This window comes from Triturus cristatus, chromosome 7 (assembly GCF_964204655.1).
Source record: "Triturus cristatus chromosome 7, aTriCri1.1, whole genome shotgun sequence".
Classification (NCBI taxonomy): Eukaryota; Metazoa; Chordata; class Amphibia; order Caudata; family Salamandridae; genus Triturus; species Triturus cristatus.
The window spans coordinates 1,709,006,549-1,709,022,228 of NC_140590.1; positions in this window are offsets into that span (position 1 = coordinate 1,709,006,549).

The window sequence follows — 15,680 nt, forward strand, 5'->3', positions numbered from 1 at the left end:
GTACGGTCCGTACCACGCGTACCCTTACATCACCACTACAATGGTGGTACGGGCCATACCCACGCCCTCAGAGCGTGGGTACGGCTCGTACCACGCCTACCCCTACGTCACCACTATAATGGTGGTACCACCATTTTAGTGGTGACGTAGGGGTACGTGTGGTATGGACCGTACCCACGCTTTGAGGGCGTGGGTACGGCCCGTACCACCATTGTAGTGGTGATGTAGGTGTACGCGCCGTACCCATGCCCTCAGAGCATGGGTACGGCCCGTGCCACCATTGTAGTGGTGATGTAGGGGTATGTGCCATACCCACGCCCTCAGAGCGTGGGTATGGCCCGTACCACCATTGTAGTGGTGATGTAGGTGTATGCGCCATACCCACGCCCACAGAGCATGGGCACGGCCCGTACCACCATTGTAGTGGTGATGTAGGGGTACGTGCCATACCCACGCCCTCAAAGCGTGGGTACGGTCCATACCACCATTGTAGTGGTGACAGGTACGCGTACGCAGGTATTAGTGGACACGCCCCCGAAGTGACTAGACCCTGGAGGTAATGTATGGACAGTATATGGTACTTGAATAACTTAGGTTGAGGTTATGTTTCCTGCCCCTCGCCCCCCTCTTTGCCCCTGGGTGTTGTACTGACCTTCTGCGGCGTGCGTGGCGGTTTCGGTGCACCAGGTCGTAGGCTAGGAGGGCCGGGATGACATGTAGGATGGGATCCATGGCTGTCCGTCGCGTACCGCTGTTCCTTCTTCGCGTCGTCCTCAATTTCCCGGTAGTTTTTGGCTGCCGTAAAAAATGATCCGTGCGGAGTGAAGTAGGCACGAATCGTACTTGCTGGTCCGTAGAACGCTGCCTGACTCCGTCCGGACGTCACGTACGCGATGTCCCGGATCGGAATTGTGGGTATTTTTTCGCCGCACATACTTTTGTACGAATCGTACGGAAATGGTATTTCTGTACGATTCGTACTTGCGGCTTTGTAAGGTGGATTTCCCGGGTACGAGTCGTATGGAGAATACGCTCCGTACGACCATTCGTACGCGGGTTTTACAGGATCGGAATCGGCACCTAAGTGTTAAATTCCTAATTTTAATGTAACTTTTGATATTAATTCCTTACCAATTTATAATTCACATTAACAGTACAAACTTCTCAAATTTTCAGAATAATTTTCATAGAAATATATACTCTACTATTAATTTTATTATCTGAGTATTATATTAAAATTCAACTAACAATATATTTTTAATCCTCCAATTAATAGTCGGAAGTTTGAAAACATATTTGTTAAAACAAGCACTAGTTTTAATTTAAATACATATATATTTTATTTAGGTGCCGATTCCGATCCTGTAAAAACCGGGTACGATTCGTCGTACGGAGCGTATTCTCCATACGACTCGTACCCGGCCAACCCTCTGTACAATCCAGCAAGTACGATTCGTACAGAAATACAATTTCCGTACGAATCGCACAAAACTACGTACGGCTAAAAAATCACTAAGATTCCGATCCGGGACGGCGCGTACGTGATGTCCGTACGGAGTCAGGCAGCGTTTTACGGACCAGCAAATACGAATCGTGCCTACGTCACTCCGCACGGCTTATTTTTTACGGCAGCCAAAAACTCCTGGGAAATCGAGAACGACGTGAATACGGAGCCCTGGTACGCGATGGACAGCCATGGATCTCATCCTACGTGTCATCCCGGCCCTCTTAGCCTACGACCTGTTGCAAAGAGCCCGACGCAGGCGCCACAGAAGGTCAGAATAATACCCAGAGGCAAAGGGGGGGCGAGGGGCAGGAAACCTAACCCATACCCAAATTAAAAAATAATATATTCAGGAGATACATTACCTCCAGGGTCTGGTCACTTCGGGGGGCATGTTCAACAATCCCTGTGTCCCGCAACAACGGAAGTGGACGTGGAGGCGTACCCCAACGGCAACAGTAGATTATTGACATGCACCGTACTCACACATCCATAGCGTGGGTACGGTCTGTACCACTATAGTAGTGTTGCCGTAGGAGTATGCGTGGTACGGACCGTACACATGCTCTCAGAGCGGTTGCACGGTCCGTATCACGTGAACCCCTATGTCATCAGTACAATAGTGATACGCACCGTACCCACACATCCATAGCGTGGGTACGGTCCGTACCACTATAGTAGTGGTGCCATAGGAGTACGCATGGTATGGACCATACACACGCTCTCAGAACGTTTGTACGGTCTGTATCACACGTACCCCTATGGCAACACTACAATAGTGATACGCACCATACCCACACATCCATAGCGTGGGTACGGTCCGTATCACTATAGTAGTGGTGACGTCGGAGTACGTGTGGTACGGACCGTACACATGCTATCAGAGCGGGTGTATGGTCCGTATCACTATAGTAGTGGTGCCATAGGAGTACGCGTGGTACGTGCAGTACACACGCTCTCAGAGCGTGTGTACGGTCCGTAGCACGCGTACTCCTACGGCACCACTACAATTGTGATACAGACCGTACATACGCTCTCAGAGCATTTGTACGGCACGTACCACTATTGGATTAGGGCCTTAGGGGTACGCGTGGTACGGTCCGTACAAACCCTCTGAATGTGGGGGTAAGGTCCATATCACACGTACCCTTATGGCATCAGTAAACTTGTGATACAAGGTGTACACACGACACGAATGGTGTTGTATGGCCTGGTGCAGCATATCAGCATTATATTGGTGTGTGTGGAGGCCAAGGAGAGCAGTGTACAGCATCAAGGGGGTAGGTGCGGAGGACTCCCAGCAGTGGACAGACATATGAGGGGGCGCTGCAGAGGACTCCCAGCAGTGGACAGACTTATTTGGGTGGGTGCAGAGGACTCCCAGCAGTGGACAGACATATGAGGGGTGGGTGCAGAGGACTCCCAGAAGTGGACAGACATATGAGGGGTGGCTGCAGAGGACTCCCAGCAATGAACAGACATATGTGGGTGGGTGCAGAGGGCTTCCAGCAGTGGACAGACATATGAGGGGTGGGTGCAGAGGTCTCCCAGCAGTGGACAGACATATGAGGGGTGGCTGCAGAGGACTCCCAGCAGTGGACAGACATATGTGGGTGGGTGCAGAGGACTCCCAGCAGTGGACAGACATATGAGGGGTGGCTGCAGAGGACTCCCAGCAGTGGACAGACATATGAGGGGTGGCTGCAGAGGACTCCCAGCAGTGGACAGACATATGTGGGTGGGTGCAGAGGACTCCCAGCAGTGGACAGACATATGAGGGGTGGGTGCAGAGGACTCCCAGCAGTGGACAGAGATATGAGGGGTGGGTGCAGAGGACTTCCAGCAGTGGACATAGACATTGGGGTGTGCACATCATTAGCATATGCCAACGACTCCATGGGTGTATGTACGCATCCCTGAGTTTTGACTATGATGATAGTGCCATAACAACACATCACTGACAGCAGTGTCCCACTCCCAGGAGGATGGCTGTCTTTCCCCCACTGCATGACACACCACATGTGGGTGTGAGGACAAATGACACATGCATACCCACCCCGGGCGGATGCAGCACAATACACACACTGAGATCATGCCACAAGACTGTATAATCATCTCACTGCCTACTAAAGTAAGAGAGACAAAGGGAACACACATTGTCAAGCACATTCCTGGAATGATAGGAATGGACTGATGCTGTGCCAGCCACCAAGATGTAGTCTCTCATGGAAGGAATAGGGTGGAGTTTCCACAGATACAATGCCCACAATTGTGAGTCATGTGCCCAAATACCTTGCAGAACAAGTACCATATGTGTGCTATGCCGGGATTACACACATGCATAGTGCTGAAAAGCGAGGATTCCTCATTGAAGGCATTTCAACATACTCAATACACAAGTACAGTGAATATCAAGGATGGCACAGACGATGCAGCCGGAGACATTGAGGAGCAGGCATGGCCATAGTTGAAGGGATCCGTCACCAACAAAGGAAATGTAGACACAGCTCAGCACAACAATTGTGCAACTCTTTGCAGGGAAGATGTCAGGTGCCACAGAGGAAGGAACACACCTTGGTACAATGTCTCAAAACCATATTAACACACACTAACAATGCTTCTAGGCAGAGACATTGTGATGGCACGCAGATACCATTGTCAACCTCAACACCATCAGACTCGAACATGTCTCAGAACAATAACACATTACCACCACAACTCCTGGAGCATCAACACCAACATCAATACCTGAAATGCAATAGTGTTCAAAGGAAAAATAAAATGCTTTATTCAGCATTAAACATAAATATTTCGAAAGACTATTTACAAAGGCACATGGCCAGTCCAAGTCATAAGTCCTTGGGGGGACACTGGGGCACATGTCTCCCCTAGCTTGCCTGCACACTGGAACCCTCAGGTTCGTCGACCGGGGGGTGGGGCATCATGTGGGGATGGACCAGGCACTGCAGGGACAGCAGGGGGAAGGATAGGTGGGGTGGGTGCAGGGGTGGACATGGCCACCACAGGGGGGAGGCAGCGCCAATGGTAGTGGTTAGCTTGCCGCTGCATACTGTGGCCAGGGCATCCAGAGTAACCCCTGCACCTGAAGAAACAACAGGGACAACAGAGGGGGGTGCAGAGATGGGGTGCAGTGCTCCTCGGGGAGGGGGTGGACATGGGGGTGGACTCAACTCCCCTGCCCGTGGACTTCCTGGACCACTTGCAGGGTGGTGTCACAGTGGGGGCAGGGGAGCCAAGGGGAGTGCTGGTGGAGGGACTGGATTGTGAGACATGCGTACTCAGACTGTGGCTGCGTGTCTGGCTTTGTTCCCCAGACCCAGTGGGTGTGCCTATCTCCCCCTGAGTGTGCTTGCCCTTTCTTGTTGGTGTGCTGGCTGTGTCTGGTGTGGTGTGTGCGTGAGAAGGTCTGTGTGTGCATGGGACAGGTATGGGAGAGGGAAGTGTGGATGGGGCTGGGGTAGGGGGGGACGAAGCGCTGCAGGAGAGACACTGCTGCCATCAGTGAAGAGTCCATGGACTGCAGAAAATGGCGTTGGTCAGACATCGTTGCTGACATGCCCTCCATGAACGACACCATCTGGGTCAGCAGTGTGGTGTGGCCATGGCGGACATGCAGCATCGATGCCTGCCCAACCTGCAACTGCTGCTGTATGTCCACAGACTCAGCCCTGAGGGCAGCAGGGGTGACAGTGGCAGGGGGTGCGGTGCCTGGACCGAAGGAGACAGAAGGGACCGAAGCAACTGGGAGGGCGCTGATGGGAACGGAGGAGGCGGGACCAGATGTTGGGCTGCTGGAAGGTGTTGTATCAGCCTCCGCCCCCTCGATGATGTCAGCCTCAGACCCGTCTGCGTCATAGTTGTTGTCGGCACCAGACAGGTCCTCTGGCTGACTTCCTTCGCCCACCGTGCCACTGGCTCCTGATGACTCGCCAGCACTGGTGGCACTGGTGCTGGGTCCCTCCTCAAGGTCCGTGCATGTGTCTCCCTCGGTTTCCGTAGATGATGCTGTGGGCAAGACGAAGATACAGAAAAACATCAGTCACCTGTATACATCTGACACATGAGTACCAAAACAATAGGTCACAGTGCATATCAGGCAATGCTTCATGAGTAACAGATAGATTACTCCGCACATATGTAAGGCCTGTACTCCCCAGTTGGTAGACCCACCATGCCACTTGGACACAAGGAAAAATCAGACACACCAGTCCAAAAATAGACTGAGAAATATACTGAGAAGCTAGTGATTGTGAACAGGTGAGCCCAGCAATACAATGAGGTCATGCCACCTCTTGTTTACCCTGAAAGAAACAGGAGTGGTGCACCCAAGGCAAACTAACACACCTCAATACTAAAGGTGTCCCCACACTCAGAGCCTTGTAAGTAATTTGGAACAGTAACCCAAAAAACTTAAGTCCCTTTGGAATAACAATACTTCACACAATCGACGTATTAATAATGTGTGAATGTGCCCTTTTGTGAACAGAACACACATGTGCCTGTATAAAAGATGTCTCCAAAGGAGGTGCACACAAAACTACATTTACCCAGTCATTGAAGAAGCTGGCAGCCTTATCTACAGGACCCACTGTCCAAAATAAATGGTGTTGCAGAAAGTACATATACATGGCCACACAAGGTCTGGATGACTTGACAATCATAAGTTGGTATCAACAACAAAGCACTTACCCAAATTCCACAACACTCTGGGAACATGTATATGTATAATCTGCAAAACAGTCTTATGAGAACAGTGGCTTCTTTTAAAAGTGCCAGCGTGTTCCATGAAAGTGTAAAGGTGGTTTGTTGTGCACTTCCTTGGGAGACATCTGTCATGCATGCACATTATTGTTCTTCACACAAAAACATCAAACTAAAGCATTTAAAACTGGAAGACTTGTTGACAAGTGTAGTGAGTGCCAAGGTACAATACCTTTTGACTAACAACTTTAATTATGCCAGTTGTCACATGGCCATCCGTTCCCTGATGACACAGTTGGCAACACATCTGACCCACTGCCTGTCATGTGGAGTGGCACACATGTCCAAACACAGGACAATGCATAAGCTGATGGGCCTACAATTGTGTCGTAAAAAGGCACACCTGCACTGAGGAGACACCCTCATGGCAAGCCAGAATGTCCACACAGATGTCAGCACACAAAGACAAAACTACGTAGCATCTGGAACACACACTGGTGCAAAAAATGTATCAGCAGGAATCATGTATTTAAACTATTGACACATGCTGCAACGCACAAACATTAAACCCTGCACAACATGCCTGGGTCACTGCACGTTGAGTCTCTGTCAAGCCAATTAAGCACACAGGTCAGACCTGGCAAGGAGACATAAGGTTTGGCCATGTAGGCCTCGCCCGCACAAACCCCCCATACCTGAGACAATGTGATTGAGACAGATCAAGAAGTGACACCTCTAAATCAGTGTTTTCTAAAATGTGCGGCAATATTTTCCAAATGTACTCCACATCACCTCGTGAGGCTGCCAACACATATATGTGACAAACAACCATCAACAGATAGTTGTGAATAGACACACAGGCACTGCCCAGTGTGCGTATGCACAAGCCAAATGGGGTCTCCCTCTCCAGTGGACACATGTAGCACACTTTGGATAAATACAAATGAGGCCAGGGAACAATGCCACAGAGGCAAACCAATGCTGAACACACAGAGAATGGGCACAGTGTTGGATTACACACATGATTACGAGGCAAGGGTGTCTCAGGGGACTGTAGTGGGCACACTGCTATTTGTGTCTGGAATTATCTGACTGTAACATGAGCAACCGTCCTGGCACCATGCATATCTCCCACTTATGCACATCATGTCTGAGGCCACAACATCGGTCATGCATGCTGCAAGTGTGTTCATTTGAAACCTCACACTCCTATGGTGAGACTCATCATCAGTGCCAACAAATATGGACCCCAAAGTGAGTGAAGAGGACAGGGCACAGGCAAGATACCAACACATGTCACAGACCACCCTCCCACATGATGCAGAAACCAATGTGCACTTGGATTAACTGGCAGCCTAAGATGCCCATGTGCAATAGTGATTACACACAGACCAGGGGACACATGTCAAGGAGGGGAAGGGATGAATAAGAGCACCGTTTGACTTTGGGGAACAGAATATGCACTGCATATATAAACCCTGGCAGTGTATCCAGGCGACAGAGCACTTCCAAAAGCTGGTGACACACAACACAACAAACACACATGTACCTACCCCCTCCTTGCTGCTGTCTCTCCTGGAACTGCCTATCCAGGTCAGGGAAGACCACTGCCAGGACACGCTTCATGTGGGGGGTCAGGTGTTGGCGCCCGCCATGTGGGCGAGGAGGTGATAGGTCCAGCTGGACCCGGGGGATCCGCCGGGTCCAGCGCCAGATATCCTGCCAGCGTTTGCGGACTTGGGCTAGGCGCCGACTGCGATCCCCCACAGTCCTCACGACCCTGACAATCCTCCTCCAGATCCTCCCCTTCTCGTAGGCAGTTACCTGTGAGGATGACAAAGTGAGACAACATCACTACACATGCTACATGGCACAGAGACACACATTTGTACATCTTTGATATGTTGGACAGGGCATAGGATGCTGCCAAGGAATTGATTCTTTCTCATATGTCCATTGGCCTCTGTGGAATCCCCAATGCACTACATGGCATTGAAAGTACACAGGTGGCAGGAGCGGTGCGACACACTCCCTGATCATGGCACACACTGTGCATCACATGCAACACCAGGCTGATGGACAGCACCTCTAAGCAGTTACATGCCCTAGGCCACTGACGCAACCTCAGCAGAGTAAACAGACACACACAGGCACAGATCAATCACCTGCCATTGGCAACAGCGGACACAAACATCACTCTGCAAATGTGCCACTTGCCTGTGCGGTATCACAGGTGTCGGGCTAGCTCAGCAAGTCAGACACATAGCACGGCTTACTTCTCACAGCAGATGGGCAGAGCTGTTGCCTCTTCCATGCAGCTGTGGTGCAACACTTCACATAGACACTCACCCACATGACAAGGAACCTTCACACACATCAATGTCCAGGAGGGCGTACACATCACTTGGACACTCTCACCACAGCCCCACTCAACTCACACACATCTGTGGGTACAGTCACCTGTCACACCGGGAGGACCACTGAATCACCTCAGGACAATAGACAAATAAAGCACCAAAGGATTTGCCAGGCTGAATGTGTCATGCACTTTGCAGTGAATGTCACAGTAAGCACAATGCAAGTGAGGAGTGCACACATGAACTACATCATGCTCAGCATGAGAGACATAAGCCTTTTCCCCACTCTAAACAACATTGCATGTCTGTCACACCTGGACACAATGCCAGAAGTGACAGTCACAAAAAAGGTGCACAGTCAAAGTGAGTCAGCACTCACCTGTTCCCCATGTCTCCCACACAGGCTGGGTTACTGTGGGAGGAGCACATCCAGCAGGGCCCCAATTTCCTCCTGGGTGAATGGCTGTGCCCTCTCCACAGTCCTTGACATGGTGCCAGAGGAATCACAGACAGCAGCAGTGCGGTTGACAGGAAAGTTGTGCAGGCAAGTGCCCTCTCATGGGTTCTGCCTGACTTATATCTGTCTTGCTGGGGGTTTTCATTTACAGGAGTACAGAGTGATTGGTCAGACTCATTTGCATCCTACGTGTCCTCCAATCCCTTTAAACATACACCAATGACACGATTTTGCAGGGTTCAAAATTTGAGCATCAGAGCAAGGCAAACACCACTTTGCAACATTGTAATTTTTTGCCCAACTGACTTTTCCAGACCACATGATATGCATATTGCAACTGAAATCTCGGTATCCATGACAACCAGCATGCATTTTGGGCCTAATACTTGTCCACTATGTATTTTTAGAGACAAAAACACAAGTACGGTGCGTTTCACACGTACCCGTACACGTACGACACCACTCCAATAGTAATACGGACCGTACACATGTTCTCAGAGCGTGTGTATGGTCCGTATCACTGTATTAGTGGTGCTGTAGGAGTACGCGTGTGTGTACGGACTGTACACACATCGTGGGTACGGTCCGTATCACTATAGGAGGGTTGTCATAGGAGTACACGTGTGTGTACGGCACCACTCCTATAGTGATACAGACCGTACACATGTCGTGTGTACGGTCCGTACACACACACGTACTCCTACGGCAACCCTCCTATAGTGATACGGACCATACACACATCGTGTGTATGGTCCGTACAAACGCGCTTGCTCCTACGGCAACCCTCCTATAGTGATACGGACCGTACACACGTCGTGTGTACGGTCCGTACACACATGCTTACTCCTACAGCAACACTCCTATAGTGATACGGACCGTACACATGACGTGTGTATGTTCCGTACACACATGCGTACTCCTATGGCACCACTCCTATAGTGATACGGACCGTACACACGTCGTGGGTCCGGTCCGTATCACTATAGGAGTGGTGCTGTAGGTGTACGCGCGTGTGTACGGACTGTACACAAGTCGTGTGTACGGTCCGTATCACTATAGGAGGGTTGCCGTAGGAGTACGCCTGTGTGTGTACGGTCCATACACACGTCGTGTGTACGGTCCGTATCACTATAGGAGTGGTGCCGTAGGAGTACGCGTGTGTGTACGCTCCGTACACACATGCGTACTCCTACCGCAACCCTCCTATAGTGATACGGACCATGCACACGCTCTGAGAGCGTGTGTACGGTGCGTTTCACAAACTTACACTGGTGATATGAGGCGCACACGAAAGGAATGGAGGTCGCAGACTCGCACAAGGCTGTACATCAAGTCATTGTCATTGCAGACTTTCGTGTGCAGGGCCTATGTGTGTCAGGCAGTGAAATTGCACTTGTCTCCTCATGTAGTTGCACAATTGTTGTGTGATGACCTGTGTACACATGTCATGTGTGATGGGGCACTATGTGGCACACTTCCCCTTCACACTTTGCACGTGTGCCTGTAGTCCAAACATGTCAAGCACTGCATCACTGGCATGGCACAGTCACCACCACCCGCAACTGTCCCCTGATGCTATGGACAGGGACACTAGCAACTGACATTTAATGATCAGCGTGCCCCGATGTGACTATGTCATGTGTATGTCATGTGTTCTCATGCGCTTGCTGTACTGTCAACTACATCTGCTGTTGCTGCATCCAACATGTGTCTGTGTGGAGATGGGCATGGCACACATCTGCGTACACCATGCCACATGTGGATTCCCACATAAGCAGGGTCTGTATGCATCGGACATGACATTTTCACATGAGGACATATCTGCGTCGTCTCAATGTCTGTTGTTTCTGTTTTCACATGTACCCCTTCATTGCAATGTGTTTGATCTGTACATTTGACATTACATGTGACCTGTGTGTCTAGCTTGCCCTCAGCTGTCTGTATGAGATGACATCCTTTAAATGCAGCTATGTGGATGTATGTCACTCCTGTGATGTCTCTGGCTGTTCACTCAGACTGGCCCCCAGGTGTTTTCAGGGCATGTCATGTAGACTTGCCAATCAACGGATGTATCTTGCTTTTTTTCTGAGTTTCCCCAAGCTGGCAAACGTGTCCTGGATGTATTGCACAGACCAGACTCTGTTTTCATCTGATGTGTAGTAGCAGTTTTGCATGTGCTATGTTCATTGACATTGATGATGTCATGATCTAAATCTTCCTTATTCAATTCCATTTTCTGCAGGGCACCGCCTGTCCCAAGACCAATGCCAGACTTGGGTGCCATGAGGGAACGTGACTGCATCCGACGTTACCGATTCACACAACAGTTGATTGAGGACTTGACCGCCAAGCTGGCACCACACCTCCATCCGCGACACAGGTATCCTACTGCGCTGACCCCCAAGATGAAGGTGATTACAGCCCTACATTTTTTTGCCACCGGGACGTTTCAATTCACCATAGCTGATGTGGGTGGCATGTCCCAGACAATGTTCAGCCGTGTCCTGCGTGATGTTTTGGCAGCCATGTTGGAGCACCTTGATGAATTCATCCATTTCCCTACTCCTGAGGAGTTGACAGGAGTCAAGGGTGATTTCTATGCCCTGGGAGGGATGCCCCATGTCATTGGGTCCATTGATGGGACACATGTAGCTTTGGTACCACCACAGGCACAGGAGGTAGCCTATCGCAACCGTAAACATTACCACTCTATTAATGCCCTTGTGGTGTGTCTTGTTAACATGCTGATTTCCCATGTCTGTGCACGGTTTCCAGGGTCAGCACACAATTCCTACATCATGAGGCATAGCAGGGTGCCAGAAATGATGCTGCGGCTGCACAACGAACGAGCATGTCTTGTTGGTGGGTATACTCTGTTTGGCCTGTGTGTTGCGTTATCTTTGGCTCTTACGACATCTCCTGACCCACTTCTTTACATGATGTTTCCATGTAGGTGACTCTGGATATCCCAACATGCCATGGCTGATGACACCTCTCCGCAACCCAAGATCAGCTGCAGATCACCGCTACAACAAAGCACACGGGCAGACAAGGCGAGTGATTGAGAGGACGTTTGGCCTCCTGAAGAGCTGATTCCCTTGCCTTCACAAGACAGGCGGGTCCCTCCCATATGCACCGGTGAAGGTCTGCAATATCTTCCTCGTGTGCTGCATGCTGCACAACATGGCAGTGGAGAAGGCAGTGCCAGTCATCCTGGATCCAGATGAGCAGGAACATCCACCCGTGGAGGATGAAGGGCTTGGTCAGGAGGCAAGTGACGAGGAGGAGGATATACGGAGTCAGCTCATGCGCAACTTCTTCTCATAATGGTGAGTCACTGGGTCTGAGGGTGCACGCTTGTATCCTTGGGTGGCAAGTGTTGCAATGTGTGTGTCCAGCTGACTGTATGCTAAGTGACTTAGAGGTGTGTTCAGATGTGTCACTCGAGTGAGCATGTCATTCCACACATTTTCACAGATACACTTTCTTTTAAATTAGCATGGGGTCAACATTGTTCATGTTTAGTAACTGACCATGTATGCGTCGAAAAATCTTTGCACTCACTTCTTGTGTGTCTGTCATTCCCAGGTACTTGTGCATGTTGTCTGCTCATGTCATCGTTGTCCTCCTGCTATTCTTCATGAGTATTGCAACGTGTGGTGAATCAGCCTTCCATGCACGGGCACGTGGAAATGTAATTTTGAGTAAGGATTGAAGCAAGGCTTTTTTTGGGTGGTACGTGTTTGGAATGTGTGGGGACTGCTCCTGTGCATGTTGTGTTCACATGCATACATGTAGACTCACCATGGGGCGCATGACATTTTGCATGACTCTCATGAATTGATAGTCACCCTTCCTGACAGTCATTTGTAATGGGTTTTGGATTCAGGTGAAGGCATCAATGTGTGTAAAAATGCCCTCTGAAACACACAGGATGCTACGGGTGGACATAGTGTGGGACATCCCCATAAGAGGCTCAATGGTGATTTTCAGCCTCTCCGTGTGCAGCAGGAGGTGTTTTGCTCATCCCCTTAACTTGTGTGCCAGTTCATTTGGATTTACAACATCCGTGTTGTGAAGGGGGTGTCCAGCGTAGGTCCCACATGTTCAGTCAATTGACCTCTGTGAGTCTGTTCACATAGATGCTTTTGCCTTAGTGTGAGTTTGAGTAATAAAGGTGTTCATCACACTCATAAGTGCCTCATCTCTGTCAATGCAGGTATCTTGCCACTTTGCATGCGTCAGCTCTGGCATAGTTGTCAAAGATTTTGCCTAGGAGTGTATGTGTAGTTCGTCAACATGCATGCAGTTCTTCATGGATAATGATCTCTATTGTGCTTGAGGTCCATGTGTGTGTATGTTTTTGGGCAGGTTGTTCACCCCAACGGGCCACCCACGCTTGCTGAGGGTGTGTCTCCTGTGCGCAGCTCGGCCTTCTGTTTCCTGATCCTGTGTCAGTCATCTTTGGTGATTGTTCATCCATTTTCTCTGGGTGAGCCATGACTAACCTGACACTCCTTCCTTTACGTACGCCTGTAGCAATTTTTGTCCTTTATGACCTCCCTGTCTTTGTGTGCTACTTTTGGCCTAGTTTCCAGTACATGGCACCTGCTGCTGCGGGCCCAGCAGAAAGGGACCACCAAAAAACAGGATTCTGCAACCCACACGCCTCCAAGATGCTCTTCCCTTCCTCCCTCAACCCATTCATTAGGCTTTCATTAGCTTGTCTGTGCCACTGCTGCCGCCACGCGGTGCCAAAGACAGGACCGTCAGCGCATGCAACGTGCACATTGCACGACCCTCATGTCCTTGCATGACCCAAATCACACAACAGTCTCATGTTGCAGCCACCCCCTAAGCAATGTCCAACCAAAAATAAACCGCATGCTCTCAGGCATACCCTAAGCGCACACACGACACCTTCGCATGCTGAGTGTGCAACTCCAACTGCCTACACAGCGCTGCCTCACCTTCCAGGCCCTGCCACAACAACCAGGTCATGTCCCTCCTAATCCACGCCGGCTCCGTCCAACAGCACGCCATTGGACTCTGTTACCTCCTCAACACAACAGGACCACATATCACATTCATGACAGTGACGTGGATAAAAGCATCCGCAGCACACAACTTCTTCATTGATGGTGTGCATCCTGGACTCTATGCTCACACTTGCCATGCAACTCAGCAGCATCTGTACCTCAGGCTGCAACACCCTCCGCATGATGCACATTTCCCACAGATAGATCCACTCCAAGGCAAGACAGACCGTCCCCCAGGTCCACGACACCAGCTGTGTCAACTACAGCCCCGCACCCTACAGAGCAAGTACAGCCAAACTCCCGGCAAACTTTTTCCACATCCAGGGTGCATCTGCACACCTCAGCTTCAACATCCCGTGCACCAGCCACATCAACGTCCACCTGAGATAGCTGCAAGGGATCACTGTGTGCTGCAGGATGTCCTTCACACTCCTCACATACACTCAGGAGGCAGTCAACAACCCCAGACCACAAAATCAACCTTGGACGTCGGTCTTCCAAGACCCCGTTGGGCCAACTCTATGCATCCAAACTTGGCCTGGCCACCATTCTTCACATCCACCAAACTCCAGCATGAAGGCGATGGGTCTCCCACCTGGCCAAACATACCAGGGACTCCCTCCCCGGGAACCTCCACATGAGCCATGACCTCTGGCCCTTCATCATCCTCTTCCTAATTGGTCTGTCCACACAGTATTGCAAGCCCCCCCTCAGCAGCTTGAGGCCATCACAGGTGAATATTGTGCTCCCAGTCTGTATTGGATGATACATTGTGACCCATGTGTGTCCTGGACCGGACTCAGATCTCAGGGTATGGATGGCTGGAGTTAGTTCAACACTCAGGCATAGTTTGACATTACCCCACACGTATGTTGTGGACTCATGCAAAATGACTGCAACATCAAATTAAAAATATTTTGTTTTATTCTCGGTGGGGGGCGTGTTTTGTTGGAAAAAATAGGTGCTATACAGTGTGCCTAGAATCCAAAGTTCAGAGGGGGAGATGGGATCCTTGGTATTTGAAGTCATCAGAGTCCAGAACACAGTGTTTGTCATCATTGGTCAGACTGTGACCAGCAAGTCCATGTGGCAGAGAATGTCAGTGAGTGAGGTGATGCTGTTGCGCATGAAGGCCAGGTGCCAGGCCAGGTGGCCTGGAGATGTGGATGGCCCACTGCCTCTCACGGTCTTTTCCGTGGATGACCCACCTTCCTCGGGGGACCCTCAGATGCAGGCCTTGACGATGCTTGGGATGCTCCGTCAGATGAATCCTCCTCCTCCTCCCTCCCTGTGGCTGGTAGTGGTCTTCGCCTGGTGGCACAGGGAGGGTTGCCCATGTTGTCGCCGATCCGACAGAGTGAACGGCTTATGTCCATTTGCACCACCAGGAGCTCAGCCAGTCTTGCCTCCATCCATCCTTGGTGTTGTTGTTGACTGGCGTGTTGCTCGGCCTGCTGATTTTTCATCTCTGTGAGGGTCTCCACTACCTGACTGATGGCCCTGGTGTCACTCCGGTATGCCTCCATGATGTTGCGTACGTGTGACATACCGGTCCCTTCAGCTGGCTGGTCAGGTTCTCGCCTCCGCCTGCCTCCACTCCC